A 5,268-nucleotide genomic window follows, 5' to 3' on the forward strand; every position below is an offset into this window, starting at 1 on the left:
TTCTCTTGGCCAACTTGTTGTGTGCAAGCACACTCCACCGAGACACTTCGTATCACCACTTCTAATAATTCGCTTTAGGTGTACGTGCCTTACTCACGCAACCTTACTCGTATCATTTTGTGTGTTTCCAGCAATCCAACACTATGTGAGCTATTCCAACTTGTACGTTCAACTGGTGAACATTATGTTGTGAAGGCGAGCTCCACTGTACTTACCACCGGGTATGGTGTTCGTACAACCATCAGTAAACATGCGAACCAACGACGATCGAAGGAATGAATTCCGATCTCAGCATCGTTGGCTATGATCGGACAATTTACGGGCTTGCAATCCTCTACTTTCCAAGACCACAGTAGCGGTCTTCAACGTGCGTTCAACTTTCCAACACTTGTGAGCTATTCCAATCTATGCGTCCAACTGGTGAACATTATGTTGTGAAGGCGAGCTCCACTGTACTTACCACCGGGTATGGTGTTCGTACAACCATCAGTAAACATGTGAACCAACGACGATCGAAGGAATAAATTCCGTTCTCAGCATCGTTGGCTATAATCGGGCAATTTACGGGCTTGCAATCCTCTCCTTTCCATGACTACCGGAGCAGTCTGGAATGTGTGTTTCCAGCAATCCAACACTATGTGAGCTATTCCAATCTATGCGTCCAACTGGTGAACATTATGTTGTGAAGGCGAGCTCCACTGTACTTACCACCGGGTATGGTGTTCGTACAACCATCAGTAAACATGTGAACCAACGACGATCGAAGGAATAAATTCCGTTCTCAGCATCGCTGGCTATGATCGGGCAATTTACGGGCTTGCAATCCTCCTATGCACCTGGCAATGTATGGTAGTGTTTCCTGCTGCTTTCCTGATTTGGATGTGTACCATGGCCTTTATCAGGCACTCTCTACTAGCTCCGGAATCGAACCCTGATTCCCGCTTCCCGTCACAACCATGGTAGTCCTCTACACTACCATCAATAGTTGATGGGGCACAGTCAAGTGAAAGATCGGTACCAGACTTCAACTCAATCGGCCGATTGGTTTAACTAATAAGTGCACCGGTCCTACCACCTTCAGAAGCAGCATTCCCGGCCTGTTGCATGTATTAGCTCTGGTTTTCATCAATCTTCCCCTGCTGTGTTATACTGAGCTTATGCGGTTTCTCGATTGTCGTGCAAAGTGTGTTATCACACATACCCAATATGCTCAACTCTCATGTTCGTTTGACGCACCAAACTTTATTAGTGATGCACCACACAACAGGTTTTAATATACGCGATCGTGTGTGTTTCAGTGTGAACTTGGTGCGCCAAGTCCATTTGTGATGCATCACTTAGCTAACCATCTTTCGGGACTGTTTAGGGTATGTGCTCCTCCACATCTATGCTTACTCGTACACATTCTCTGTCAATAGGTTTAAGATCGGGCATTCTACCATATCATTGCCTTAATGCTTTCAAATCAAGGCTACCAGGGTAGCCTAATTGCGTTCGAAACTCAACTTGTGAGCTGTCGGCCCTAGAAGTTTTTTAGGCTGCTAGGACCTCTCTCTATATTTTGCCTTTGGACTTCTCGAAGCTCAACTTGTGAGCAGTTCCATGCACCACTACCCGTATCTCTTAGCTTAGTTCTAGCCATGTGCGTTCAAAGCTCAACGTTAAGCTGTGTTCTGCACCACAATCCTTATATAATAAGCTTATCTCTAAGCTTTTTTGCGTTCAATGCTCAACGTTAAGCTATCCCTTCGCTTAGAACCTCGCTCTACATTTTGCCTTTGGACTTCTCGAAGCTCAACTTGTGAGCAGTTCCATGCACCACTATAGGTATCTCTTAGCTTAGTTCTAGCCATGTGCGTTCAAAGCTCAACGTTAAGCTGTGTCCTGCACCACAACCCTTGTATCTTAAGCTTATCTCTAAGCTTTTTTGCGTTCAATGCTCAACGTTAAGCTATCCCTTCGCTTAGAACCTCGCTCTATATTCAACTTTCAGATACCTCAAAGCTCAACTTATGTGGTCTGCTATTGCTCTTGAACGGGTACAATATCTGACAGAGGGGGGTTTTTGGCCCAAATTATGCAATATTAGTTTAACCTCCGTCGCAGAACCACATTTGACCAGGTCGAGAAAAAAATTTTTTCGTGACGACCTGGTCCCCCATAGTAGGGAATGAACATGACATCTTAACCATATTTGACCATTTTCAAATTTCTCGTCGCGGAATGATGACTTTACTAGTAAAATTTGTTCCGGGTAGGGACCTCCCATACAAAATTTTCATCGCTCCAAAAGTGATTTCGTTTCACTTTTCAACATTTACAAGGTCCATAAATCATGTTTTGAGACGATATGGAAAAAAAAATTTTTTGCCCGTCTCGACCAACTCGACCGATGGTGACCACAGTAGGGTGCTCCATACAAATTTTCCTTATGTGGAATTTTTCAGTGTAAAATAAGGTTTCTCCAATCGATCGCGGGTTTCACTTTTCATCATTTGCTAGGTCTAACTATGATGTTTTGAGTGGTCCCGCAAAAATTTTTTCTTGGACCGGGCCTTCCTTCCCGGCCCTGTCGGTGTGTTCTGCAGTAGGGTGCTCCATACAAATTTTCCTTATGTGGAATTTTTCAGTGTAAAATAAGGTTTCTCCAATCGATCGCGGGTTTCACTTTTCATCATTTGCTAGGTCTAACTATGATGTTTTGAGTGGTCCCGCAAAAATTTTTTCTTGGACCGGGCCTTCCTTCCCGGCCCTGTCGGTGTGCTCTGCAGTAGGGTGCTCCATACAAATTTTCCTTATGTGGAATTTTTCAGTGTAAAATAAGGTTTCTCCAATCGATCGCGGGTTTCACTTTTCATCATTTGCTAGGTCTAACTATGATGTTTTGAGTGGTCCCGCAAAAATTTTTTCTTGGACCGGGCCTTCCTTCCCGGCCCTGTCGGTGTGTTCTGCAGTAGGGTGCTCCATACAAATTTTCCTTATGTGGAATTTTTCAGTGTAAAATAAGGTTTCTCCAATCGATCGCGGGTTTCACTTTTCATCATTTGCTAGGTCTAACTATGATGTTTTGAGTGGTTCCCGCAAAAATTTTTTCTTGGACCGGGCCTTCCTTCCCGGCCCTGTCGGTGTGCTCTGCAGTAGGGTGCTCCATACAAATTTTCCTTATGTGGAATTTTTCAGTGTAAAATAAGGTTCTCCAATCGATCGCGGGTTTCACTTTTCATCATTTGCTAGGTCTAACTATGATGTTTTGAGTGGTCCCGCAAAAATTTTTTCTTGGACCGGGCCTTCCTTCCCGGCCCTGTCGGTGTGTTCTGCAGTAGGGTGCTCCATACAAATTTTGCTTATGTGGAATTTTTCAGTGTAAAATAAGGTTTCTCCAATCGATCGCGGGTTTCACTTTTCATCATTTGCTAGGTCTAACTATGATGTTTTGAGTGGTCCCGCAAAAATTTTTTCTTGGACCGGGCCTTCCTTCCCGGCCCTGTCGGTGTGCTCTGCAGTAGGGTGCTCCATACAAATTTTCCTTATGTGGAATTTTTCAGTGTAAATAAGGTTTCTCCAATCGATCGCGGGTTTCACTTTTCATCATTTGCTAGGTCTAACTATGATGTTTTGAGTGGTCCCGCAAAAATTTTTTCTTGGACCGGGCCTTCCTTCCCGGCCCTGTCGGTGTGCTCTGCAGTAGGGTGCTCCATACAAATTTTGCTTATGTGGAATTTTTCAGTGTAAAATAAGGTTTCTCCAATCGATCGCGGGTTTCACTTTTCATCATTTGCTAGGTCTAACTATGATGTTTTGAGTGGTCCCGCAAAATTTTTTCTTGGACCGGGCCTTCCTTCCCGGCCCTGTCGGTGTGCTCTGCAGTAGGGTGCTCCATACAAATTTTCCTTATGTGGAATTTTTCAGTGTAAAATAAGGTTTCTCCAATCGATCGCGGGTTTCACTTTTCATCATTTGCTAGGTCTAACTATGATGTTTTGAGTGGTCCCGCAAAAATTTTTTCTTGGACCGGGCCTTCCTTCCCGGCCCTGTCGGTGTGCTCTGCAGTAGGGTGCTCCATACAAATTTTCCTTATGTGGAATTTTTCAGTGTAAAATAAGGTTTCTCCAATCGATCGCGGGTTTCACTTTTCATCATTTGCTAGGTCTAACTATGATGTTTTGAGTGGTCCCGCAAAAATTTTTTCTCTTGGCCAGTCGACCCTTTCGTCCATGTCGGTGTGTTCTGCAGTAGGGTGCTCCAACCAAGTTTTCCTAATGAAAGTTTTTCGTGGTTTCGTGTGAGTTAAAAACTCCGGAACTTGGCTTATTTTCACCATAATTTCCACATATGGTGACCAACTCAATAAACGTTTTGTGCGTATCCTATGGACAGTTTTTCGCGTTCAACTTGGTGAACTAGGGTTGTTTTCCCGAAGGGTAAAAAAATCTGGACTTAGCCAAATTTTGAAATCTCCAACCAATCTTGGCCTGTTAGATTATCTTGGTTGGGTTGCTATGGGCTGCTACGGCCTACTTGATAGGCAATGTTTCAACTCTTGGAAGCTTTCGTGGTTGTTTAGAACTGTCCATGGCCTTCTTGATAGAAATGGCTTATCGTGGCCATGGACTTAGCAACATTTTGAGATCCAATCTTGGCCTGTTAGATTATCTTGGTTGGTTTGCTATGGGCTGGTACGGCCTACTTGATAGGCAATGTTTCAACTCTTGGAAGCTTTCGTGGTTGCTAAGCACAGTTCGTGGCCTTCTTGATAGAAATGGCTTATGGTGGCCATGGACTTAGCAAAATTTTGAAATCTCCAACCAATCTTGGCCTGTTAGATTATCTTGGTTGGTTTGCTATGGGCTGGTACGGCCTACTTGATAGGCAATGTTTCAACTCTTGGAAGCTTTCGTGGTTGCTAAGCACTGTCCATGGCCTTCTAGATAGAAATGGCTTATGGTGGCCATGGACTTAGCAAAATTTTGAATTCTCCAACCAATCTTGGCCTGTTAGAGTATCTTGGTTGGGTTGCTATGGGCTGGTACGGCCTACTTGATAGGCAATGTTTCAACTCTTGGAAGCTTTCGTGGTTGCTAAGCACAGTTCGTGGCCTTCTTGATAGAAATGGCTTATGGTGGCCATGGACTTAGCCAAATTTTGAAATCTCCAACCAATCTTGGCCTGTTAGAGTATCTTGGTTGGGTTGCTATGGGCTGGTACGGCCTACTTGATAGGCAATGTTTCAACTCTTGGAAGCTTTCGTGGTTGCTAAGCACTGTTCGT

The sequence above is a fragment of the Anopheles marshallii genome (assembly GCF_943734725.1).
Source record: "Anopheles marshallii chromosome X unlocalized genomic scaffold, idAnoMarsDA_429_01 X_unloc_243, whole genome shotgun sequence".
Classification (NCBI taxonomy): domain Eukaryota; kingdom Metazoa; phylum Arthropoda; class Insecta; order Diptera; family Culicidae; genus Anopheles; species Anopheles marshallii.